The 27415-nt window shown below is 40.9% G+C and overlaps 1 protein-coding gene across 10 annotated transcripts in view; it reads right to left on the reverse strand.

The window, feature by feature from the left end:
* PRDM6 (PR/SET domain 6) overlaps positions 1-27415 on the reverse strand; it is a 177194-nt gene that overhangs the window by 41484 nt on the left and 108295 nt on the right. Inside the window, exons 8-9 of one of the 10 annotated variants that reach the window (XR_008703252.1) lie at positions 22660-22728; positions 2934-3454 (exon numbers count right to left, since the gene is read on the reverse strand). The exons of 8 other annotated variants lie outside the window; for them this stretch is intronic. The gene's annotated coding sequence lies outside the window, so the exon portion shown is untranslated. Of the gene's footprint in view, positions 1-2933; positions 3455-21758; positions 22116-22659; positions 22729-27415 lie in introns of those variants that run through there. One more of the 10 variants, XR_008703254.1, reaches the window with a different exon arrangement.

Consider the following 27415-nt stretch of genomic DNA (forward strand, 5'->3'; position numbering starts at 1 on the left):
TGTGCGATTCAAAATATTATAAAATTATTTCTTGCACATGGAATATTTATTATATATTGCTTTACTATACAATGAAACTTTTATGCATACATATTACTGTACTTTACATGCATTTTAAGGAGTTTTCAAGGATAACTGGACTATACACATTTCTTGCCTTAAATAATACTGATTATGATTTCCATATAAAATGGAACTTCATTCATAGCTTAATAGTCAATTCTTGCTCAATTGACAAAACTCTAAACATGAAAGCATTGTGCAACTCTCTAAGGCAGAGTCAACCATATTTACCTACTTTTAGAGAAGTAAAATTAATTCCAAATTTATTTGGAAGTGAATATCCATGCTAACCTTACAGACCTTTAGATAAGATTTGTACCTCCTCTGCTAATCTGTTTATTTCAGTCCCAGTTAACCCAATTCCAGGGCTAACACTGTATTTTCAAAGTCCTCAGGAACTTGGCTTCCAGAAGTATTGGCTTCACAAGTGGAGCAGAAGGTAGCGTGAGTAAGGCATCACACACAACCAAGGCTTGACATAGGGCAGAGGTATCCGATTTGAAAATCAATCCATTTTAATCACATTCCAAATTAGGAAGATAGACATGCAATCCTTGGGAAGGGGTAGTGCAGGCAGGAAATCTGAAAATAATCTTCAATGTCCTCTTTTGCTAACAGTCTCTGGAGAGCTACATGAATTTTTGCTGAGAATATTTCCGCAAGTGCAATGATAGAAAATTACTATTGACCTTTTCAATAGGCAAAATTGTGATGAAATCTGTTTTTCTGATGCCTTTCAGAGTGGTTACTTCTAAACACCAGCAAATTCTGGAATTAGAGAGTGACTGTAACAAGTATTCTCAGCTCAGCAGAGACTCAAGAGGATGGATACACTATGGTTTTCATACTCGGAGGAGGCAAGTGGAAAATGATGCCAGCAAGCAGCATTAATTTGATCCCTAACACTCATCATTCATGGCAAAACTAAGCTGAGAAACTTCATATTCAGAAATGCTGGGGCTATAAGCTTCACCAGCCATGGCCCCTGGGGAATACATTTGCTAAGGTTCAGTGCTTACCTACTGATTATGTTTTTAAAACAGTTACCTAAAATGCACATTTTCACACTCTTTTCTAGGAAAGCCACAGGTGTTTCAATGAACAAAAAGAAGACGGGTGGGTCCTCCTCCAAATAAAACATTTTCACTTTTATCTGTTCTATATATTGGGATTTTAAGGTTTCATTTTTTAAGTCCATTGTTTTAAAAAGAAAGTTTAAAAATTACTGATCTAAACTGCACTACCAACTAGTAAGTTTTTCTACTCCACTTGGACCAAATGGATACCTCCGGGTGATGAGTTTTGTAGGTTGATGGTACATAGACATAAAGAGTATATCCTTGAATCAATTTTCAGTAGAAGCCTTTGTTTAATAGAATACTGCCTGCGCCTTGAATTACGAGAGAACAAACCAGAAACACTTGTGTGACCGGGCATTATCTCGATGTCTGTCATTTCTCCCCTGATATGGCTCATTCTGGCTAAATACTGAACATCAGTGACTTCCAAATGGTTTTCAGCATCATTTCCATATCTTTATATTTTAGTTTCCTTCTAATAAGTCTTGGTAAAATGTAAAGTTAGCCTCCTTCTGCTCTCCAACCCAAGAATTTCTTAGCTTTCCCTCCTCTTCTTTCTGGTCAAATCTTGCAGGTTGCAAACTTCTTTTTCGGCCCACTTTGGATGGTGAATTAGAGATACGAGAACAATCTTCACAGTTTTTCTAACTAAGAGTGAAACCGAAATGTCCTTCCAAAGTCGGAGGAAAGTCCCACAGTTTTGCACTTTGCCGGGCAGCAGGGAAAGATAAAGGTTTCCTATGCATGCATACATCTCTCTGACACGTGCTTACTGGAGCTAATCAATTGTTGGCCAGTTTTTACACAATATTTGGTCTTCAGCTCCGAACACACTGCTTTTTGCATATGAGGAGTCATGTTCAATGTTGAGATTTCTGGTTCTACTGAGTGACCCCAGAAGAGGCAAAAAAAACTTGATACTTGTTTTGAGGGAAGAGTTTCATTTGGAGGAGACCAATTCTCATCAAGGAAACTCTTTGGTTTTAGTGAGGGACACTGGCAGTCCCCTTGGAGCCAAGTTGCTCATGAGATCCCCCCATAGCCCTGTGGGAGAATGTTCCTTGCCAACCACCATGTACCTGGGAAAAGAGGCACATGTAACTCCACAGCAGGTCATTCTGAAGAGGGAAAACATAGTCAGGCAGAGAAGGAGGGGCGTCTCCTTATCACAAAGCCTCCTTTGATAGAATCAAGCACACTTGACTGGTTGATGAACCCCAGGCCTCCCAGGGCCACCCTCAGCACAAACCAGCACTGATTCCTGCTCTCTGTGCATTTCTGCACTCTTAAGGAGTGGCTGTCTGAGAGAACTTCACCACGCTGGAGTTTATAGTGTCCCTCTGGAACATTCTTCGAGGGCTCTGCCAGCTAGAGTGTTGCTTAGGGACCCTGGCTTTGCAAGGGCCCCAGAAGACAGACCTTTAGAATAGTAAAGCCTCAAATGAAAAAAAAAAAAGAAAAGCCCACAAGACCCAGCTTCTGACCCTGTCAGAGAGGGAGCCAACCAAGCTGTTTCCACTCACCAGGCCAAACCCAGAAAAGAGGGTTTGACTGGACATGGTATTGAGTTTTTCTGTTGACTTCTCAGGTTGACCCACTGACCAAATATGATACCCCACCACTGCTTGGGATTTTGCAAGTTTATAATCCATATAGAAGAAACATTGTTATATAAACTTTGCCAAGACTATAGGCCCTTTAAATTCCCAACTAAGAAGCTGAAGAAATTTATGGCAGTGTTGCTAGATGGGGAAGCCAAGTAAACTCACAGTGTTGATCTTAGGTCTGTTTAAATTTCTCTTGCCTTCTGGCACTTTAAGAAGTAGTGGAAAGAAATCATTTACTCATAGGTGCATTAAGCGTTTGGAAACACAGGGGTACCGGGGAAGAGCGTTAGAACGTAATTGATGTGGTCCTGGCCTGTGAAGGGCAGGATTTCACTCCAACACTGGAGCCGTTCCTGTCCCGGGTGGCACAAAAACCTAACAGTACCTTCGTGCAATAAATAGAGGGAATTATGTGGAGGCTCAGTTTTCCTACCAGTAAAGTCTTGGTAATTAACCAGCCCTCCCCTGCGCCCCCATAAAAGGACAGGCTGCTTGGAAATGGAGCTAATCATCGTATAAGGAAGATCTAGTTGGCCTCAAGTGTAAGGACCGGGCTTTCTTATGTAGGTTGCCTCTGCTTCTTTGTAATTAGTTCTGGATCTCTCCTCTGTTTCGGGAGGTCAGTAATGATCGCAGGATTGGCAATAGGAGTCACTCAATTTCAGGTCCTTTTAGGACTGTAGCAGAAGGAGAATGAGTGGAACCCTAAAGAGAAAAAGCAGCATTTTAATACACACAGTTCGGCCTTCATCTGTGCATTGCATGTCTCGTGGGAGAATCTGGGATTCTATCAACAATAAGTACTTTTCGGCAAAATGCTGTGTTTCTGCATGCCTCATGGAGGAGAGTGAGGCAAAATGCTGTGGAATCTCCAGTCTTGCCCAGAGCCATAAGTGAAATGAAGGAGACTATTTTTACATGCCAGATTACCTTGATTTAATACAAGATGAAATGCAATCTGATATGAGAACTGGTAATGGACTAACAAATGACTCAAGTAAAAAGTCATTTTAATGTAAAGTCCTGGACATGATGTATAACCTTCCCGGGAAGCCTGCTAATTGTGCGCCCCTAAGGTTCATGGCTCTAGGAATTTTCTGGATGTGACTCCTAACTCTTATCTACCCTCCTCCCGCCGTCTCCACTTTAGTGCTCACTTGTGTGTAATCTGAGCATTGTACACTGGGAAAACTTGCTGAAGTTGAAAAGCAGAGGAAAATATGCCTTAATAGAATTTATAATTGAACAACCCAATAAGTCAGACTAGAGTTTATTGGAGCAACATTTCCTAAGAATCTTCCATATCCCAACTTCCACAATCAGTGACCTAGATCTTTAAAAGAAAAGGAAAGCATGTTTTAGATTTTTTTTTTTCTAGCTGGAGAAAGCTGAACTTAAGTCCATATGGTTATTTATAGACAGAGGGGACAGTGAAAGAAAGAAAGAGAAAGAAAGGAAGAAAGAAAACAAAACAAAGGTCTTGGTTTCTAATTTCTCTGCAGCAGCAATGACTTACTTCTGTTTTCATTCCCTCTAGTCTCCTCCCTCCTCCCATTAAGTTCTTGGATTTGTGTATCTTTAGATTCAGGCACTCAATGCTTTCTTTACTCAGGAAGTTATTCTCCTCACGCCTTGTGAGGTCTTGGAACAAAAATTAGTTGAGAGAGAAACAACCGCTGCTTCACTGTCCAGAAAAAAAAAAAAAAAAATTACATTGCATCATGTAGCTCAAAAAGTTTGGTGGGTTTTCGTTTTTTTTTTTTTTTTTTTTTGGTGCAAGGGGAGGGGAGGGTGGAGATAGCATTGAATTGTGGCGGGGGTCGGGCGGGAGAGGGGGTGCTGCGGAGCAGCAGAGCAGGGAGGAAAGCAAAGGGCCGGAGAAACTCGTTTCCCACATGTGTAATTTTCTCCTTTGGGGAACACACGAGCCAGCAGTCACTGTCTGCAAATGTGGTTTGTAGGGGTACAAAATGAACATGAAAAGCATTTGGGTTTCAACCACCTAAGTCAGGACGTGTGGTGTTTGTGACTGAGAGGATTTTCAGTCTTTTCATCTAATTTCTTCACGTTATCCCTCACTCTCACTAATCCGCCCCCCACCCCCTCAATACTAAGGCTTTCCTCAATAACAAACAAAAATATTTTATGAAAAGTAGGCTTTATACTCAAAGCGTTCACCGCTTGCTCCCTTAAAGGAGGAGAAACGCGTGGTTTGGAAAGGCTTTGTTTATTGGTCTATAAATCATGGTCACCAAGTCTGACCCAGCCGCTGGGGTGCCCGGGGTCACGGGACCCTTTCAGAACTTAGACGCTCTGAAGCTTCTCTTTTTGCTAGGCTCTTAATCAACCCTCCAAAGGCAGAAAGAACATCAAACAACTAAGACCTTGGAGAAGGATTGGTGGTTTAAATGACTCAGCCTCTGCCCGAGAGAAAGAATTTCTTAGCGATTCAACCCCCTCATAAGTGGGTTTTCTGATTATCTGGAGGCAGAAGAGGGGCTGACAAGGGAGAAAGAAGAAATTAATCTAAATAATACAAATGATTTAAAACCAAGAGCAAAGATAGTAAGTATCAACCCCTCTGAGTTTCTTCCTCTTGATAATAAAGAAAATGGTAACTGCTCCCCAGTGACACTGAGACATCAGAGGTGATGCTCCATCTACCAGTCAGTCTGCCCAGGTCTGATTCTGGCTCCTTGTGCCTCAATCTTTCTCATCTGTAAAATGGTGATAATTTTAGTCTCTACCTTATAGGGCTGTTGTGAGAACTCAATCAGAAAAGTCAGACAAAGTGTTCAGAAGAGCCCGGTATATAGTAAGTGCTCAATAAAAGTTAGCTATTATCAGAACACATGTCAAGTTCCTCATACGGTTTCTAGACCCTCAAAGGAAGCTGGTTTCCCTATAAATTCTGAATTACCTGGGCACATACAAAATAAAGCAGCACAAAGTAATTACCAGTCAGACCTGGATTCAAATCTTGACTCCTCTACTCACTGGCTATGTGATCTTGGACAGACTGCTTTATGTGAGCCTCGGTTTTCTTCTCTAAACTGGATAACAATGCTTATGTCACAAGGTAGCTATGAGGACAAAATCAGAGGCTCCACACAGGAAGATGTCTCATTTGATGGTGATGTCTGGTTTAGAAACTGTCAGAAGTCATAGATCCACGCTCAGCATTCACTGCTCTGATAAAATAAGCATGTACTGAACTCCCACTCTGGGCAGCTGCTTCAACGCTAGATTTTAAAGACACAGCAGCGAACATTACACAGTCCTGCCTCAAAGAACGTCAAGTCTAGGGAAGGAGACACGTAAGGAAACATCATTTTAATTCTCTGTGGTTCTTGGTTTTCTCAAAGCATATTCAGAAGATCAGAAGACACTCAATAACATACTGTTCCCTTACCTAAAACATGTTTTTCCAATGCTTCATCAAAGTAACTCCTATTGTCCTTCATGTTTAAGACTGAAACTTCACTTGGTCAAAGAAGCTTTCCTGAACCCCAAGTTGCTACACAGTATGAAGGCCATCTATGTTTCCCATTTTCTAACACTCATCACATAATGGCTTGTTCATTACACTCCCTACGACCACAGTCTGCTAGCATTTTCAGGGCCTGTGTTAAACTCACTCACTTGGAAAATGCAGTATAAATCTTTTACACACAAAGAACTGATTCGTCCCTTCTTCCTCCCCCTGCCCAAAATGGCTCATGAATGAAAGAACTAATTATCAGGTGAATCAACTTTCTAGGATATCCTGGGGGCCTAGATTCTGTTCTGAAGGGCCTGGAGGCAATGCTGTGCTCATGAACACAATCCAACGAGTCAAGAATTACTTTGAGAATTCAGAAATAAATCCTCTTATAGATGGTCTTTTAGCAAGGGTGCCAAGACCATTAGTGGGGAAAGGACAGTCTTTTCAACAGATTGTATTGAGAAAACTGAATAGCCACGTGTGAAAGAGTAAAACTGGACCCTCACCATATAGCCTATATCAAAATTAACTTAAAATGGATCAAAGACCAAAAGGCAAGAATGAAAACTATAAAACTTTTAGGAAAAAATATAGGGAAAAGCTTTAAGACATTAGATTTAACAATGATTTCTTGGTTATGACACCAAAGTCACAGCCAACAAGGAAAAAATAGGTAAATTGGACTTCATGAAAATTTAAACACTTTGTACATCAAAGGACACAATCAACAGAGTGAAAAGTGACTCAAGGAATGGAAAAAAAAATCTGTAAATCATATAACCCCTGGATAAGGGGTTTATATCCACAATATATTAAACCCCTACAACCTAGTAACACAACAACAAAAAACTAACTTGACTTTAGAATGGGCAAAGGGGGACTTCTGGTGGTCCAGGGATTAAGAATCTGCCTTCCAGTGCAGGGGACGTGGGTTTGATCCCTGGTTGTGGAACTAGGATCCCATATACCACAACTGGAGAGACGCCTACACAACAACAAAGAGCCCTCATGCCTCAATTAAGATCCATTGCAGCCAAATAAATAGTTAACAAGATAAAATGGGCAAAGGACTTGAATAGACATTTCTTCAGAGAAGACACAACAAATGGCCAAGAAGCACATGAAAAGATACTCAACATCACTAATCATTAGGGAAATAAGTGCAAATAAGAACCATGAGGTACTCCTTCATACCACTAAGATAACTATTGTTAAATGAACAAACAAACAAAAAACAGAAGATAACAACTGCTGATGAGGATGTGGAAAGTTGGGATGCTTGTGCATTGTTGGTAGGAGCGGAACATGGTACAGCCACTATGGAAAACAGGATGACAGTTTCTCAAAACCTTAAAATGAGAACTGTCATATGATTCAGCAATTTCAACTCCAGGGATATACCCAAAAGAATAAAAAACATAATCTTGAAGATATATTTATACACACGTGTTCATATCAGCATTATTCACAATAGCCAAAAGGTAGAAGCAACCAAAATGTCCCTTGATGAAGGACTGTATAAAGAAAATATAGTATGTACATACAATGAACATTATTAGTCTTAAAAAGGAAGGAAATTCTGTCGCAATACAACATGAATGAAACTTGACTCTAAACCAAGTGAAACAAGCCAGTCACAAAATGACAAATACCGTACGATCCCATTCATGCGGGTACCTAGAGTAGTCAAATTCATAGAGATAGAAAGAACAATCTTTTCCAGGGTCCCACAGGAGGAATTTGGGGAGGTTTAATGGGTACAGGGTGTCAGTTTGGGAAGATGGAAAAAGTTCTGGAGATGGATGGTAATGATGGTTGTATAACAATGTAAATGTATTTAATGTCTCTGAACTGGACAGGTAAAAATGGTTAAAATGGTAAATACTATGTTATGTATTTTTTACAATTTAAAAATAAAGTAAAAGATTTACTTTGAACTAAAAGCAGTTTGGTAATAAAAGGAGTCTGAGAATCCCGTCCCAGGTTTGAAGTCTGAGGGTGTTTTCCATATGGCTTGTTTTCTTTGAAAGGATGAAGGGTGGTGTCAATTTGAGCAGGTGAGGAGAGAAGGCAGGATGAAACCCGATGGTATCTGAAAAGAGGGTGGAATTTAGAAAAATCTAAAAACACCAATCTTCCCATTCTTCATTTCCTGCTTCTTTAGACATTCTTGTTTTTTTCAGGGAAATGGACTCCATCTGGTCTGAGTCATTAGCACTTCTTGAAATGTTGCTTTGAAGAGCTTGCTGATGTGCAAGAAAGCCTTAGCCTCTTCTTATCTCCTTTGTTTTTAATGAAAGAGGCTCTGTGATTGGCCAGAAGATCATAAAACCAGTAAGACTCAAAATTCATATCCAAAGCTGTGGCCTGTGGAGTTTGGGCACTTTCAAAACTTGACCCAAAGAAAAGGGCTGGAAGGACATGCTGTGAGGAAAGCTGTAGAAGGCTGGATACCTGAAAAATGAGCTGGGGTGGACCCAAACTCCTTAAGCAGGGGGAGGGCAGGAGGCCAGGACCCAGGTCTTGCCTCTTAGTTGCCTGGCTCACATAGGCACAGCCTTGGTAGCTCAGCTGGTAAAGAATCTGCCTGTAATGCAGGAGACCCCGGTTTGATTCCTGGGTTGGGAAGATCAACTGGAGAAGTGATAGGCTACCCATTCCAGTATTCTTGGGCTTCCCTGGTGGCTCAGTTGGTAAAGAATCCACCTGCAATGTGGGAGACATGGGTTCAATCTCTGGTTTGGGAAGATCCCCTGGAGAATGGAAAGGATACCCACTCCAGTATGCTGGCCTGGAGAATTCCATGGACTGTATGGGGTCGCAGAGTTAGACATGACTGAGCAACTTTCACTTTCACAGAAGAGTAACCCATCAGGCTAGGGCTCAGGGAGCATGTGAAAATAACTCAGTCCAGGAACTCCAACTTGAATGGAAAATGAGCTAGAAAAGGGCAGGAAGACCAGGGTGCTAGCAGAAAGCTCTTAACTGTGGGAAATGGTCTTAAAAAAAAATAAAATGAGCCAAACTTATTAGTGATTCCTCAAACCTCACTTTGTGAGACTCAAGGAACCTCCACAGTGAATGTAGTATATTTGCCTCATCTGAGGACTAGTGGCCTTTTGTTATTTGGCCTAAAGTAAATGTATCAAGGTTGCCCCCAGTGAGTAGCAATGGGAGATACTAAATATATTTGTCCCACAGACAATATCAACTTTTAGAAAGCAAACTATTTCTAAACCTGAAAACAGAATTCATCCAGCTGTGGATTTGGCCTATTTCCATTTGGATTCATCTAAGAGTAATTTCTCTTAGAGCAGTTACTTTCAAGTCTGTTTTATGTGGTCCTTATATCTGGGACTCAGGGAATCAGGTCCCTTCCTGCTCCTAAAGAGGATGGCCTGGTCAAGGGGTGCTTTAAGACTCAGAGCCAGGGAATCTCTTCACCTGGGAAATGACCCCATGGAGAGTTGGGCAATGTGTGAACAGGAACAAATGGAGTGGAGTGTGAAGAAGGGATTTTTTTCCAGAGTCATGTACAAAATTTGCTTGGAGAAGCAGCAAGGCCAGGGAATAATGATTTACTTCCCAAGCCTTAAGAAAAGTGACTCTTAGACACTGCTGAGTCAATGTGACTTGGCCCATAAAGAGAGCTATTTAAAAGCCCCTTGGTTGCAGGATAGTGAGATTTCCAAGCTCTGAGAGACAAGAGCATTCCTATGAATGACTTTCAAGGAATTTCATGGGATTCTCCTCACTCTTTCAAAGTTTTAACTGATTTCCAAGTTTTCTTTGTCCTGTCCTTGGGCTGTTACTGTTATGAAAGTCCCAGGACAAATCTCTGCAAACGGCTCAAAGATTTACACGTTAGAGATTTAAGAAAAAAGTAAACTGGTATTGAATAATCTAGCTATGTACATTGCACATGAATGGTTCTAAAGGTCTTCAACAGCTGCTGGAATTCTGTTCAGTGGTCTGCAGTGGTTTCAAGATTCCTTGTGTAGAGAAGTTTGGGGTCAATGTTTCCTCCCTTGAATCTGGGCAGGTTTGTAACAGCTTCACCCAATTAAACATGACAAAAGTGATGCTCTGTGACTTCCCAGGCTAGTCCTCTTGGGATGCCACTCTCGGGGAAGCCAGCCACCATGTAACATGTCAAACTCCCCTAAGACTGCCATGCTAGGGAGGCCCTGTCCAGGCATTCTTGTTGACCGCCCCAGCTAAGCTCCCATCTGACGGCCACACCAGAGAGCCATCTTGGATTGCAACCCAGTAGAGCTTTTCAGATGATCCAGCCCCATTGAACTGCTGGTTGAAACTGCTTGAGAGACTCCAAAGAAGAATTGCCCAGCTGAGCCCTTTCTGAACTCCTTAACCACAAAATTGTGAGCAAAATAAAAAGGTTGTTTTAAGTCGCTAAATTTTGGGGTAACAAGTTATGTAGCAATAGTGGCCTGAATGTGTCCCTTGGTGGTTTCAGTGGTTTCAGTGGGAATGGCGAGGAGACAAGTTTGTTTATACACGTGTCACAAATTTGTAATATATGGCTGAGTAGGGTTTTTACAAAAATCCCATTCTGTCCTCAGTAACCATTATATTCTTAAAAGTTATGCATGCACTATTCAGATTACATGGAGTCAGTCTGTCATAGCTAACTTTCAATTAACAGCCAACAGTTCTTCATTATATTTGCATACTATTATTCATGATAGTTAAATTTATAGTTTTCAGTCTTGTTATCCATTCATTTTTTTTTGCTAGATGTTTACAAACCACTTATTATATACCAGATACAGTTTCAAGTGAACACATTCAATCTTCAGATTGATCCCACATGGTCAGTATTCTTATTACTATCCCCATTCTATGGAGGAGAGAACCGAGTTACAGAGACATTATCTATCCAACTCATGGTCACATACTTTTTAACTGTTTGATCTGAAACATGACCCCAGGAAATCTAGCTTGAGTTCTTAAACTTTGACCCTTTGCTGCCTCTCATTTAGACATCATTTTATTCCCCATTCTCACACACATACACACGAATTCCAAAGTGATACACTGAAATGCAAAAGAAGTAATAAAAATAGCACTAAAATTATACATCTCAGGACAATGTCATAAATGTAAGTGAGTAAATGCAAACTCATAGATTGGAATGAGTGAATCCTAGTATTTGATATCTGAAAAACAGATTTATAAGATCCTTTGTCCATTTACCCCTGGTCTCTAGTATGCTGTCTGTTAAAAAAACTTTGTCCTCTAGGGTCACAAAGCAACTTGAGCCTTCCCCTTGTTTTTAAACACAACAACCTTCCTGATAAACCAACAGTTTTTCTAGAACAAGCTCAAAATAATACTTTTCAGCAAGAAATTTACAAATGACGCTGCTAAGGCATTTGAGAGACCAAAAGTACAGAGGCCCATTCTCTACAGAAACATAAGCCATACTATTGCCCATAAGCTTCAAAAGCCGGCTCAATACTTACTGATTGATATCATGTTTGGCAAGAAAGCAGAACAAGCCATTGGAGAAGTTTCCTTTTCAGATGGCACTGTGGGCGCCACGTTATAACAGTGAAATGCTGCTGCTGCTGCTGCTGCTGCTAAGTCGCTTCAGTCGTGTCCGACTCTGTGCGACCCCATAGACGTCAGCCCACCAGGCTCCCCCGTCCCTGGGATTCTCCAGGCAAGAACACTGGAGTGGGTTGCTATTTCCTCCTCCAATGCATGAAAGTGAAAAGTGAAAGTGAAGTCGCTCAGTCGTGTCTGACTCTTCGCGACCCCATGGACCCCAAGGAGCCCACCAGGCTCCTCCATCCATGGGATTTTCCAGGCAAGAGTACTGGAGTGGGGTGCCATTGCCTTCTCTGAACAGTGAAATAAAGAGGAGCAATTTCCATCATGTGTAGTGATTAAAAACCCAGACTCAGACTGTTTCAGTCCACATCCCCACTCTGCCACTTCCTGCCTGTGACCTTGGACAAGTTCCTTACCCTCCCCGAGCTTGAGTGACCTGGTGTATAAAATAGGGTCAGTAATAGCCTCAGAGCTGCTAAGAGGATGAAGTAAATCAACAACGTAAAGCACTTGGGACAGTGCCTGGCACAGAGTACCTGCTATATAAATGTTTGTCAAAGAAGTAAATAAAACATGTGCTCACAGATACCCCACCCTGCAGTCAGACAAGACTGCTGATGTACAGCGTACACATTCAGCATGTGTGTATACAAGGGAGAACGCATGATGACTTTTCTTCTAATCAACACTGAAAGCTGATACTACAGAAAAAGAGACTTTGGGGGTTAGCTTGAGAATTATTTTGTGAGCTATGATATAAATGGAAAATGTGAGTATTGACGGGGCACTTAGTATGTGTGTACTAAGAATGAAAGAGTAAAATAATTGTCAATTATTAAATAAGTGCCAATTCACAGCCAGTTTTATTCACAAAGAATAGCGGGTGGCCAGAAGTCTGCCTCCAAATCTTAATTAAATGTTCGCGAACATAATGAAAATTGTACATATAATTGACTCACAGCAACTTAAAAGTCTCTTTGATGTACTGTATGAAAAAGCAACGGGGAACACAGGCACTTGGATTCTTTACACTGAGCTGTGATGGTTATTGTATTGATTATCTATTGCTACAGTTTCCCCGTGTAACTAAGAATCACCAGTTCTTTGTGGTATGCACTGATATATGTATTGCTCATGAAGTCAGAACCATTGGGGAACTCTCTTGGCAGTACTGTTGAATCTGGTGGGGATCACACAAATCTAAGGGTTTGTTGGCCATCAGCAGGGCCAGTGAGGCTCCGTTCCTAGAGCCTGGCATCTTCCAGCAGATGACCCCAGGCATGTTCTCAGGGTAACAAAGAAATACAAAAGCATGAGCAGAAACACACAAAACCTCTCAAGGGCCATGCTCAGAGCTGGCCACAGTCACTTCCACACACGCTAGAGACCAACAAGCTGAAAGCCACCCCCATCGGAGGTGTGGGGAAAAGTATAGTTTTAGTGACCAAAACTACACGCTCGACTTGGCAAAGGGAACAAATCCACAGAAGCAAATGGAAAGACCATTTCAATGATTCAATACGTTCTTCTTTCCTATTCGCCGGTCAGCAATGGAGACACAGACATAAAGAACAGACTTATGGACCTGAGGAGGCGGTGGTGGGGAAGGGGAAAAAGGGATGAATGGAGAGAGTAGCATGGAAACATATACACTACCACATGTAAAACAACACCAGTGGGAATTTGCTGTATGGCCCAGGGAGCTCTGTGACAACCTAGAGGGGTGGGATGGGGTGGCAGGTGGAAGGGAGGTTCCAGAGGGCGGGCACGTATGTATACCTATGGCTGATTTACGCTGATGTATGGCAGAAACCAACACACTATTGAAAAGCAATTATCCTTCAATTAAAAATAAATACATTTTAAAAGTTCTCCTCTCAAAATTTATTTTCCAACAGATGTATTTTTAAATTTTACCTAAAATCAGGGAGCTTTATACCTCTAAACTGTTTATGATGTACTCTACAGTTTGAGAACTGGTAATACCAATTCTACAATCAGGCCTAAGATATCATGATTTTAAGTTAAAACTAGATTTTCTTATAACACCAAACTGGAATGCAAATGTCTAACTGCTAAGGGCTTTCTGATACTTCATTATTTTTATTATTTGCTAGGAAAAAAAATCAGTGATTCTGGAGACTTTTTAAAACCATAAACAAATACTACAGAACTGGAAGAAATACTTTCCACAGCCATAAGCAACCAGAGTGGATTAGGAAAGCATTTGCCTTCAACTCTTAGGTCGAAATTTCAAATTTCCAGCTTTGAAACAGTATATATTCTTCAGGGTAGTCTCTGACACACATCTGAAAGCAATTTTCAGTGATAAAATTCTCCTTAATTCCTGGGCTTGTGGCTAACCTGAATGTCGACGACTCTGAATGCACCAGCAAATACCTGCTGCTATTGCCAATAACATAATTGGGAATTAAGTGTTTCTAAATTAAAAGAAACAAAGAGAAAGAAAAGAAACTGCCAAGCTGCAGAAACAGACATATGGCTCAAGCTACCTCTCATGGAACTAGATGACCAGACTGCCTTTCAGGAAGATAACTTGGGGAAAGGCTACAGATGCTATCATTCCTACTGTTCACATGAAAAAAAAAATGATATATTTTTAAGTGCTTTATTATTTAAAAACTTGTAACAGTACTTTCAGTTCAGTTCAGTTGCTCAGTCGTGTCCGACTCTTTGCAACCCCATGAATCACAGCACGCCAGGCCTCCCTGTCCATCACCAGCTCCCGGAGTTCACTCAGACTCATGTCCATCGAGTCAGTGATGCCATCCAGCCATCTCATCCTCTGTCGCCCCCTTCTCCTCCTGCCCCCAATCCCTCCCAGCATCAGTCTTTGCCAGTGAGTCAGCTCTTCGCATGAGGTGGCCAAAGTACTGGAGTTTCAGCTTTAGCATCATTCCTTCCAAAGAAATCCCAGGGATGATCTCCTTCAGAATGGACTGGCTGGATCTCCTTGCAATCCAAGGGACTCTCAAGAGTCTTCCCCAACACCACAGTTCAAAGCATCAATTCTTTGGCGCTCAGCCTTCTTCACAGTCCAACTCTCACATCCATACATGACGACAGGAAAAACCATAGCCTTGACTAGACAGACCTTTGTTGGCAAAGTAATGTCCCTGCTTTTGAATATGCTATCTAGGTTGGTCATAACTTTCCTTCCAAGGAGTATGCGTCTTTTAATTTCATGGCTGCAGTCACCATCTGCAGTGATTTTGGAGCCCAAAAAGATAAAGTCTGACACTGTTTCCACTATTTCCCCATCAGTGCTTTAAATATACCTAAAATTGGTCAACTACATACAGGCTCTTTGCCATGACATGTTCTGCAGATGATAAAAGTTTGAAAGAAAAAATGGTCAGCAAGTGCATGAAAAAGATCCTGCCAACCCTGAAAATCAGCAGAATGGATTCTGTATCTATCCAGACACTTGGAGTTAGAGTCAAGAACACTTATCATTAGAGGAGGTTGTCATTCTGCATTGTAAAAGAGACATGGTAAGTCTTATGGATCAATGGGTAGAAGAGCAAATGAAATTACCTTGATGGAGAGAATTTCCCAAAAGTGAATTTGATTGCCAGATGGACAGGGAGGCCTGGCGTGCTGCAATTCATGGGGTTGCAAGGAGTCGGACAGGACTGAGTGACTGATCTGATCTGATCTGCCAGATGTTGGGTTATGAACCACATGGTGTATTAGTTTCCTACAGCTGCTATAACAAATTACTACACACCTGGAGGCTTAAAATTACAGAAATGTATTCTGTCACAGATCTGGAGGCTCTAGGGGTCTGAAATCAAAGTGTCAGCAGGCCCATGATCCCTCCAATGGCTCTAGGGGAAAATCTTTCCCTGCCTCTTTTAGTTTCTGGTGGCTCCAGGTTTCCTTGGCTTATGGCCGCAGCACTCCAATGTCTGAATCAGTCTTCATGTAGCCTTCTCCTCTGTGGGTCTTCTCTTCTTCTGTCTCTTATAAAGACACAGCACTGGCTTTAGGACCCACCTGGATAATGCAGGATCATCTCAAGATCCTTAATTATACATGCAATAACCCTTTCACAAAATACGGTCACATTCACAGGTTCTGGGAAGACATATCTTTTTTGTGGGTTTGGGTGGGAGTGGGTACCATTCAGCTTGCTACAAAGAGGAAAAGGGGATGGCAAAATTCAACACAAATGGAAGTGTGAACGTCTGTTAAGGATGCTAAAGATAAAATGGATTGTAATCTCTTATAAAATGTGTGTGTGCATGCGTGTGTGGGGTAGTCACCTGAAAGGAAAAACTGACAGAAAGGCTCTGTGAACTTGCTCTGTTTTATCATATGGTGAGTTTGGCACTAAAGGTTCAATTTTACCTACTCTGACAGGTACTAAAGAACTGATTGTGGTTGTCCCTAGTATTCCAACTAATTAGTATTCTCTCACAGTTGTAGGCATGTCGTGCATAATTTCTGTACACTCAGATTTTCTTTCGGCTTAAGGGGATGGGAAAGAGGAATAATCTGGGATAACAGGTGGGGAAAATCTCTGCCTGGCTGTGAGTTCCCCTTTTAATGGATAAGAAAATGACCGACCTGTTGATTTGGCCTGGCTTTCCAGGTCTCTGTGGTCCTCATGCTGCAACATAAACAGGGAGAGGTGCTCTTGGTCTCAGAAGCAGGCACCCAGGCCTCTTCTCTCTCTTGCTAGAAGAGGGAGTCAATCCGCTCTGCTTGCTCTTCCACATTACTTAGAAACTTCATGGAGAGCATGAAGAAATACACATCTCTTGATTAACTGCTCTATCTACTATTATTTTCATTTCCACTCAAACTTTTGAAGCTCTAACAACTGAAGGGCACCATTCAAAATGCAAGATCTTAAGAGTCAGGGGTCGTAAGCTGAGATCCAGGACCCTTCCATGAAGTTCAAGGTAAAGTTCAGTGTATTTGTGAAGCTTTCTGTGGAGCAGTCACATTCTCAAAGAAGTCCATCACCCCCAAAATGTAACAATATCCTTTAAGATGCTCCTATTCTTATTCTTCCTGCACTTGATAAAATATTCTCAGAGAAATGTTAATATGTCTCACTATGATTATATACTTTTTCTTTTCCCTTGTATTTCCTCTGGTTTTTGCTTTATGTATCTTTCTTTGTTGTTAGGTGTCTAATGATTTATAACGTCTATCTTCTTTGTGAATTGTACCTTTTATCATTAAAACTATTCATCTTTGTTTTAAAATTAATTAACTAAAGGCAACATGCCAATAAAAGAAAAAAAAAATCCATAGATTGGCTCAATGCTATGAAGCATCAGTTCATTGCTGACCTTTGGCAAGTTCTTTAATTTCCATGTACAAACATATCAACATAGGGGATGACAGAAATGATAAAATTTCAGTGAAACAAAAGAAAACAAAACAAAAACCCTTTGATTCAAACGGCACAAATGTCCTAAGGTAGCACACATTGGGTTGCCTTCAACATAGGTGGCAAATTTTCCAAAAGAGCTCAGATGGGCAGCTCTTGGTGGTAATTGTTAAATAGGGAATAGAAACACTTGTTTCTGTTTATTTTGACTCCCATCTCAGAAAGCAACTTTGTGGACTTGCCTGAACTCCCCCTGAAGGGAAAACTATTCTCTCAAATCTGTCCCCAGTTGCTTATACAGCCTCCTAACAACCTGTATATTTTACTTAGTTATGTGTTTCTCTCTCTCTTCCAAATTTTATTACCCACCATGTCCTACTGATATTTGTACTAAGCAAAATGGAATCTTAGCATATAGATTTTTAAAAATATTTGTGAAGTGGATACATGAATGAATGGATGAATGAATGACAAACACGAATTGTCTAAGGGCATGAGTTTCACTACACCTGCTTAGAACTGTCCCAACCGGTGGCTGAAAACCACAACTGACTCTCTGGTTGCCCTGCCCTGCCCTCCCGCCACCAAGCACAGAGCTGAGAGCATTGCCAGAGAAACAAAACACAGGAAAACAGTCTCATGTGTATTTCCAGAGCACCCTTCCTTAAAGGATCTCCAGAATGAGACTCTGGTTGTCCCATGGCTGCTGAGTACTATTACTTTGAAAGTAGATCCTCACTTCTGATGGAATCTTTTACTCAAGAAATGTTTGCAAGTTGTTCCTGGACAATGGCATCTCCATTTGGTGCAACAGAAGAAGCAACCTGGAAATTCCTTGTTTCCCAGATGGGGCTCACTGCTGAGCTTGGCCACTCAGAAGAGCCAGCAACCCTGTCAGACAGCAGCATGTTGGCAGGATTGTTTCCACATTTATTATATTGGAATCATGCTGGTGCTTATGAAAAAAAAAGCTGTTGTTGTTTAGCTGCTAAGTGGTGTCCAACTCACTGACCCCATGGACTTTAGCCCACTAGGCTCCTCCCAGACAAGAATACTAGAGTGGGTTGCTGTTTCCTTCTCCAGGGGATTTTCACGACCCAAGGATCGAAACTGCATCTCTTGCATTGGCAGGCAGATTTTATTTTATTTTTACCACTAAGCCACATGGGAAGCCCACTTATGAAAAGAAAAAGCAACCAAAAAATGGAGAGTAAGCTCCCAAATGAGCTTCCCTGGTGGCCCAGTAGTAAGTCGGATATGACTTGGCGACAAAACAACAATAAACTCCCAAACAGAAACAGTGCATCTTTCAGGTGCTTAGACCAAAACACCTTGTAGTCATTCTTGACTCCTCTCTTTATGTAACATCTCACATCCAGCCCATAAGCAAAGCCTGACAATCTTCAAATTATGACCAGAAGTTAACCACTTCCTGCCATGCTGATCACTCCCATCCAAGTGATGGGAGTGATCACCATCACCCTCTCCATCTGTACTGAGATACTCTCCTAATCATCTCCCATCTTCAGCCCACATTCCCCCACAGTCTATACACAACAAATCACCCAGAATTATCCTTTTCAGTCAGCTCAAGCCAGTTTTGTGAACAATTTCAGTTTTTGAGCAGTTTCAAACTACTCAAAGCCAGTTTTTTCCCCCACCTCACTTAGAGGAAGCAGTCAAGTTCTCACAATAGCTTCCCAGGCTCTAAATGGTCCACCTCACTTTACCTCTCCAACCTCACCTTCTACAATCTCTGCCTCTTTCCATCCTCTCCAGCCTCAGTGTACTTTCTAATCCTTGAAGCTCATTTATTCTTTTTCTTCAGATACAAGTGGAATTTTATTATCTAACAGAATCACAGATAAATGAAATAGCTGACTTGAGCTTTCTGATTGAGGACCCCATGGCCCTGGATATTGAGAAGAGTCACAGATCCAGGTTCCTCTCAGAGCAAGTAACCTTCTTGAAGTTTTATGGAGGCCAGAAATCAAATATCAAATCCATCCAGCCACAGAATTGTGGCTGGACCTCTGTACATGAGTTTCCTTGAGAGGGAACCCAACTTGGATTAACAGATGAGCACGAGAGCAATCTCAAGTATACCAGATAAATCACAGGCATGAATTTTAGCCACCTTTCTGCTAGCTAGCTCCACAAGCTTTCTCACTCCATTTTCTAGCTAATGTTTCCCCCCCGAGAGTTTGTTGACTGCCTAGTCCCTAAGCTGCCTGCTAGAATTAAACAATTCGCACTTGGAAAAAGGACCAATATGGGGCTAGAAAGAATCCAAGGGCAGATCAAGTCATCATAGGAATGTTTTATTTATCAAATATATTTATGTTTCTTGGCCAATTATCTCCAAATGTGTTTTTCATTTAAACACAATTGAATCCTGGTAGATTCTATCATAAGAGTACAGTTGCATGCATAAGTTCATTGGTTCTTTGTAGTTTTTTAAGATGTGAGTTTAATAAGTTTTTTTTTTTTAAACAAGCAAATTGTTTACCATTCTAATGCCAGGATAATTGTTCTTGTCACATCAGTGGCTTCTAGAGCAAGGGATTCTCATCATTCATGGTAAGCTTCTAGTCATTCTCTTGACTGACTTGTTAAAACTTTTCAAACCTCAAAAATCAAGACTGAAATAGAGCCCTAACTCTAGCATTTTCTTTGTGGGGAAGCTGAAGAGAGACTTATGTTTATTTCAGTGAGCACATTTACAGTAAATTTTAATTAGCATATGAGGGAAATCTATACAATGCCTTGATAGCAACTAAATATCACACTTTTATTCAGTTCAGTTCAGTTGCTCAGTTGTGTCTGACTCTTTGCAACCCTGTGGACTGCAGCACGCCAGGCTTCCCTGTCCATCACCAACTCCCAGAGCTTACTCAAACTCAAGTCCATCGAGTTGGTGATGCCATCCAACCATCTCTTCCTCTGTTGTCCCCTTCTCCTCCCACCTTCAATCTTTCCCAGTATCAGGGTCTTTTCAAATGAGTCAGTTCTTTGCATCAGGTGGCCAAAGTATTGGAGTTTCAGCTTCAGCATCAGTCCTTCCAATGAATATTCAGGACTGATTTCCTTTAGGATGGACTGGTTGGATCTCCTTGCAGTCCAAGGGACTCTCAAGAGTCTTCTCCAACACCACAGTTCAAAAACATCAATTCTTTGGCACTTAGCTTTCTTTATAGTCCAACTCTCACATCCATATATGACTACTGGAAAAACCATAGCCTTGACTAGACGGACCTTTGTTGGCAAAGTAATGTCTCTGCTTTTTAATATGCTGTCTAGGTTGGTCACAGCATTTCTTCCAAGCAGCAAGTGTCTTAATTTCATGGCTGCAGTCACCATCTGCAGTGATTTTGGAGCCCCCTAAAATAAAGTCTCTCACTGTTTCCATTGTTTCCCCATCTACTTGCCATGAAGTGATGGGACCGGATGCCATGATCTTAGTTTTCTGAATGTTGAGTTTTAAGTCAACTTTCTCACTCTTCTCTTTCACTTTCATCAAGAGGCTCTTTAGCTCTTCGCTTTCTGCCATAAGGGTGGTGTCATCTGCATATCTGAGGTTATTGATATTTCTCCTGGCAATCTTGATTCCAGCTTGTGCTTCATCCAGCCCAGCATTTCTCATGATGTACTAATATACAGCCTTGACTTACGCCTTTCCTGATTTGGAACCAGTCTGTTGTTCCATGTCCAGTTCTAACTGTTGCTTCTTGACCTGAATACAGGTTTCCCAGGAGGCAGGTCAGGTGGTCTGGTATTCCCATCTCTTTAAATATTTTCCACAGTTTGTTGTGATCCACATAGTCAAAGGCTTTGGCATGGTCAATAAAGCAGAAGTAGATGTTTTTCTGGAGTTCTCTTGCTTTTTCTATGATCCAACAGATATTGGTAATTTGATCTTTGGTTCCTCTGATTTTTCTAAATCCAGCTTGAACATCTGGAAGTTCACAGTTCATATGCTGTTGAAGCCTGGCTTGGAGAATTTTGAATATTACTTTGCTAGTGTGTGAGATGAGTGCAATTGTGTAGTAGTTTGAACATTCTTTGGCATAGCCTTTCTTTGGGATTGAAATGAAAATTGACCTTTTCCAGTCCTGTGGTCACTGCTGAGTTTTCCAAATTTGTTGGCATATTGAGTGCAGCACTTTAACAGCATCATCTTTTAGGATCTGAAATTGCTCAACTGGAATTCCATCACCTCAACTAGCTTTAATCATCATGATGCTTCCTAAGGCCCACTTGACTTCATGTTCCAGGATGTCTGACTCTAGGTGAATGATCACACCACACTTTTATTAGCATATTACAAAGCTGGATGTCCTTCCCTTGAGATAACAAAATAAATTAAGGGAACATCAGGTTTCCAAATTAATTTTGCTGATCTGAGCCAAAGTTTTCCTCAATATCTGAGTCACCAACCTGGCATTTGCATTCATATCTGAGGAAGTCTCTTTCACAGAGTACCTATAACTTCCAAGGAGAGACATCTTGCCTATTTTTCACTATTTCATTCTCTCCAAAATGGGAGAAGATTGAGTATATGAACTAAACTATTTTGAAAAAGTGAGTCTACAGGGTTGATTTTTATCGTTAAGATGATGCTTGAATGGGGATCAACAGGGATGATGAGCTGGTGGAGAACTGATCTAAAATGGCGGCTCTCCCCAAAATGTGGTGATCACCTGCTGTGGGATAGGACTTCTTAAAAACCTAAACAAGTTCTGCTGTAGAAAAATATACCCAAGTTGTTGAGGTCTGTATCAAGATAATAATTTTCAGTCAGGAGTGATGTGCCAAGTTTGGGGGGAGAAAAGCAGCAACAGGGATGTTTTGTAAGGCAGGAAACACCAACTGGAGTCCACCATGTTTGACGGGGAAAACACATTCATTGTTTTGACAATCACTGTGCCTGTTAGAATCTGTGGAAAAACAACATAGACTGTACTCTGAGGACCACAGTAAAGAACTGGCTTATAATTCAGTTCATGAAGTTTTATAAACTTCCTTCTTAAATACCTCTCATAAATAGTCTTATCTAGATTGTAGCTAAGAACGTGAACTGGTTCCTTGAGTACCTCATGCACAGAACTACATTATCTGTGTCTTTGACAAACCAAACCTATGAGTCCAGTGTCTCTACCTCAGTGCTTTAAACCAACAGCCTAGCCACAGAAGCTCATATTCTTAATGGACACAACTGCATAATTACTCCATTGATGTCTGCAAAGTAACTCACTTAGCATTCAGTCAGAACAAAGAAAGAAAACTAGATTTCACTTAGCCCCATTCAGGATGTGTTTTCACTTGTCAATAGCATTCAAGCCTACTTTTTCTTGGCCAGTGTCCAACATAACCTGCCTTCCTGACTGTTGCCATTTGTCCTAATGTGTATCGTATGCTTGAGAGGATTTTTTTCTTTTAATGTGGAGTTTTACTTGCAAGTTTAGAAAAACAAAACAATACCTGCTAGCAGTGGGATATTTGAAATTCTGCTGTCCAGAGGCACAGGTTGAGAGATGACAAAATCAGCAACTGCAATAATACATATTTTGAGAATAGTTTAGCATTTTTTCCACAAACGCATTTGACAAATTATATTTGTGTTTAAAAAGCTCTTATGCTTAAAGAGAGTTGGAATAAAGATATTTTCCCTTTTAAAAAATACTCTCAGATGGTTTTGGAGTGGGAAAATTATAGACCTGCAAAGATAAGATTAAGAATATAAGAGAAAAGGATAATAATTTTATCTTTGTTACAAGGATTAAATTAGATAATCCATGTTAGGCAGTTAGAATGTGCCTAACAGTGATTGCATAAAATAAATTGCTATCATTATCATCCTCATCAACATCTGAGGGAATAAGCAGCTCAGATTTTATTTTTCCATTAAAATTTACTCAACAGATTAGCATCTCAATGCATAGGGCAGACAATCCAATGGCTTCCTGTTTTCTGACATATTTTTGTTTTTCTAAATAATTTTTCATATTGATTTGATGAAACATCTGACATCCATTACTTAAAAGAACAAACCAAATAAATATTTTAAATGTTAAACATGACCATGGGTTACAGGCTAAACATTTGTGGCACAGCTTCCCCAGATAAAGCGATATCCTTTTCAGCTTGGCTCCCTTTGGTCAGTTGTCTGGGAAAGCTGATTGTTGGATTTGTAGAATGTAATCTTGAGAAGGTCTTGAAACATGTGGTTTTTCCTGGGATCTTGTTGTTATTTTCTGGTAGTTCAGATAAGCACTAGCAATGGGGAAAGCCTCAGTTCTTGGGTGGATAAGGACCTAAACATCCACCTAGCCACTTCATACAACGTCTCCAAACCTCTTCATCTTGAAAGGAATTTGATAAATGAGTGACATATCTGGAACCTACTGTTATCACTTAAAGAAGCACCTCTCTCAGTATCTTTCAGGATTTGGTGTCAAGAATCAGCAAAGGCTATGGGAAATAAAATTAAGTTCACATCAAGGAAGGAAAATTGAAACTCACTTTTTCAAAAATGTGTTTATTTAGTTTGTTGTTCTTGGCCTTGTTTCTAGAGGCATCTGTAGCCCTAATATGAGAACGACTGATCTGCTTTTCAACACAGGCTACCACTGCGCCTGCTCGGAGGACCCATGACCCCATACTGTTCTGGAAATACCCTGCTTCATGAGATGTGCCACGTTTCCCATTTTAAACAGCTCAACAGGCACTACATTTGATTTTCAGAATCAGCACAAAACAAGTAACAGTACTTTTACTACAAAAAGCAATGAAACATTAGTTTCTTACATGCACAACTCAGAGCCAATTATCAGCAAACGGCTTTGCAATAAGGTACCAGATACCTGGGGCCTAGGAGGTGGTGTCACTACAGAGGAAGATACTCCAGTTTTAGTGCTTTAAGAAGAGCTGGATAGTGAGGTTCAAAAATAAAGCTATCGAAACAACTGCTATCTTTAACCAGCAGTGAATATTCACCCTGACAGGGCTCTCTGAAGCCTGTGAGTGCAAGTCAGGAGTCCCCACCTCTGAGAGCACCACAGCCACACACCAGGGACAAGGACCACATTGCCAAGGCTTGACACTAATGAGGCCACTCAGACCCACACAGGGTCTGCAGAGCTCCTGTCCTGAGCAGCTCCAGCCCTGTCCCCATTTGTTGCCTTATCACTGGAAGAGGCTCATAAAAATCTAAGAGCCAGACCCTAATCCTGGTATCTTGAGATTGTTGCTAAGAAACAACAGCTGGGCTGATCAGACAAAGACAACCAAGTTGTATATCTTAATCTGTTTTGAAACTTGCTACCTTCTGGTCACCAGCTGAATTTACATCTCTCTATTCTCCCAGTTGTAGCAATCTCTGTAACTTCAGAGACATTGGTCTAAAGCAATAAAAGATCCATTGCTATTAGCCAGCCACTTAGGAGGAAGATACTATTTTCTCATCAATAGTCATTCAAACAAAACTCCTTACAGCAAACACCTAAAATGGGGTCTTTATACAAAACTAGAGTTCAGTAAATACTTGACGAATAAATGAATGAAACAATGAACAAACCAACTGATGAAAAAAATTTGATGAGTTGGTAAATGTTAGTAAATCTTTGCCTATCTTGACTAGATCGAAGTTTTCCCAAAGTACAATCCAATAACTCGTAAGCCATATGAGGACACATGTGAACCCCTATTACAGTTTCCCCCCATAAGGTTATATTTGAATGGACATTCAATAAATATTTACTAATTGAATCAAATTATATAAATTATACAAGATTTAGTTTTATAGTCTTAATATCCTAAGAACTCTATAAAAGCATATCTCCTCTTTTGAAAAAGTCATTTTTAAAGATAAAGACAACCAAAACGCAAAGCTTATCTTAAAAAAAAAAAAATCATGCACATTTCCTGGGGAAAGTATTTGGCTTTATCTAAAGTTACTGAGACTTTTCTGGAAATGTGCTATCTGCATACCCACCTGGGATTACTTGTTAGCTTAGGCTCTTAGCCACACAAACAGGCATATGCTGGGATGGCATGTCTTATTCTGGAAAAAAGAAATTCCATCTCCAATGATAGAAAGGGGCAAGAAGGGTTGCTTCAAGAGCCAAACACAGATTCAGTTTAGAAAGTCTCCCTTTCTCATCTTAGATATCCTCCCCGCTCCACAATGACTCTGAGTATTTCTTCTCTCTACACAAGGATTACTGGAGAAGGAAATGGCCACCCACTCCAGTATTCCTGCCTGGAGAATTCCATGGACAGAGAAGCCTGGCAGGCTACAGTCCATGGGGTCGCAAAGAGTCAGACATGACTGAGCGACTAACATTACATTACATTATACAATGATTAGGAAGTTGAAAATAAGGAAAACTAGCGACTCTTGATGACTGCAGCATCTACTACCCATTGGCAGTGTTCCTAGAGAATATCTGTTAATTTTAAACAGAAAAGGCTAAAGCAATTGTTGGTAGGTTTTAGGGAGAAACTCCCTCCACCACCCTCCTGCCCAATACATACTTTGATGAAAAGCATTTAGGACCCAAACGATGCTAGTATATGCTTCAGGGCTCCAAGTCAATCCACAGGTGCAGGCCTGTCTTAACCAGTAGACCGATGGCCAAGGCCAGTCTGCTAGAAGCCAGCAATGGCTCAGCAGTGTGAAATTTCTGAATGTCTATTATAAATTTCTATTTATTAAGTGGCAAATATTTTCAGGCTAAATTTGGTGGAAATGACATGGCAAAATTATCCCTTACTTATAAAGGAGGAAAAGATGCTTACATGAGCAGAAAGCTAGAAGACTCTTTCAGTATTGAGGTTATCACCATATTAAGTGGGAGTTTGGGATCAGTCGGCAAAGCCACTAGCCTGGCAGAGACCACTGTCACACTGTCACAGAAACTCTGACTACATGACTACAGGGCAGAGAGAAGGCTTCCCATACTCGCATGGGAGCTCACGGGCACTGGCTGGGGTGCACTATGTAAAACTTAGGAAGTGAGACAAAATGCAGAACTGGTTTTTCTCATGGAAAACAATATTAGAAACAAACAGGTGAGTTCCTTATCATGTTGAAAAAGTATAACCAAATGTTTCAACTTGAGAAAATCCAACAGCCTGCTCATCAGTGTAGCCAGTGTGTTATTGTCTTGGAGATTTCCAGTTAGTACCGCTACATAATTCTTTCCACCCTTCCCAATGGCACATGTTTTCATCAAATGTCTCCATCACTTAGGACAAGAAACTATAAAAGTTCAACACATTCCAATCCACCAGAGAAAGCATTTTCCATCAGAAACAGCAACACAGTTGCACAGATTACTTACTACTTTTATGACAAGGGGCCAACAAGAATGGGGGGAAATGTGAATGACTTCAGATTGGACAATGGAGGTCAGAATTAGCCAAACTCCATGAAAGATTATTTTGAGACGTATATAAATAAGTTAAAACACAATTAGTGAGGCCCTGTTTCACTCCATTTTAAATGTGCCAGAATGGGTGCTAAGGGATGGGGAAAGTGAAATGAAGAGGGAAGGAAGATTTCTTAGAACAAAATACATGACAACAGGTTAAACCAAACCACAGATATCCTTGCCTATCGGTGACCAGTTCAGTTATGTGTCTTGTATTTTTGTTACCGGAAGACAATGGGAAGGCTAAAAAGACAAGGAATTCCTTAAAAGGGTGTGTCCTGATATCACGTGACCAAGAAACCTACAAAGACTGCTGCTGGTGTGTGCTCTAAGCTGTTCAGATTTACACTGGTCATCAAGGTAGACTCAGTCTCTCCAATGTCGCTGGGAGCTAAAGGCCTATAAGCGAGGGCTGTCAGTTCTTCCTGATGTTGGATCATTGCGTGGAATAGGACCCAATCTTATTGAGCACCGTTGCTGAACTGCCCAAAGGCTAGCTGAAGTGACACTCACTCTCCTAGCACTCAATCAAAGGTCAGTGAAACTGTGCACATACTCCTTTCTCTCTCAGTGGATCAATGCTGAAAGAAGAATATTATCAAGGGCCAGAGGGGATGAGAAGGTAACTCTTCTTGATAAAATTAGCTGTTCCAGGGCAGTCTGTTTTAACCACAACCCTCTGCATGGCTCCTCCTCTCAAGGTTTCCTTGTCTGGGCTATTTTCACCTATTTTTGCAGAAACGCTTCCCCACACTCAGGAGGGCATCCCAGGCTTCCCCTTGGAGGTACAAGGAAGAAAGATG

This window comes from Bubalus kerabau, chromosome 1 (genome assembly GCF_029407905.1).
Source record: "Bubalus kerabau isolate K-KA32 ecotype Philippines breed swamp buffalo chromosome 1, PCC_UOA_SB_1v2, whole genome shotgun sequence".
Classification (NCBI taxonomy): Eukaryota; Metazoa; Chordata; class Mammalia; order Artiodactyla; family Bovidae; genus Bubalus; species Bubalus kerabau.